Source organism: Gavialis gangeticus, unplaced genomic scaffold, assembly GCF_001723915.1.
Source record: "Gavialis gangeticus isolate Ggan-Ray unplaced genomic scaffold, GavGan_comp1, whole genome shotgun sequence".
NCBI lineage: Eukaryota > Metazoa > Chordata > Crocodylia > Gavialidae > Gavialis > Gavialis gangeticus.
In genome coordinates this window covers 58,623,783-58,624,103 of record NW_017729024.1, presented here as the reverse complement: position 1 = coordinate 58,624,103, position 321 = coordinate 58,623,783, and the positions used below count along the sequence as shown (strand labels likewise).

Genomic DNA, 321 nt, shown 5'->3' with positions numbered 1-321 from the left:
ATCCTTTGGAATGGGGTGCCCCTATGTGCCCACAGTGTGGCAGTTGTGCAGCAGTGTACTTGGCCTGTTGGGTGACATCAGGAAAGTCACTTTGCTCCTATGTGCCTCAGTTTCCCTGTCTGTAAAAATGGGGCTCATGGTACTGATCTCTTTGGCAAAGAGCTTTGTGATGTACTGATGGAAATTACAATATAATAGCTTGGTAATAATCATTATCATTATTACTATAGATTTAGGTGCTGTTGTGCTCAGTAACTTGAGTAGTTGTATTTAGATCCACAGCAGATGATACCAAATTATGGGGCAAAGTTAACACACCAG

General features: G+C 42.1%; 1 protein-coding gene across 1 annotated transcript in view; it reads right to left on the bottom strand.

Moving 5' to 3' along the window:
• LOC109297408 (neuronal acetylcholine receptor subunit alpha-7-like) overlaps positions 1 to 321 on the bottom strand; it is a 201,686-nt gene that overhangs the window by 115,164 nt on the left and 86,201 nt on the right. The gene's annotated exons all lie outside the window — the stretch shown is intronic.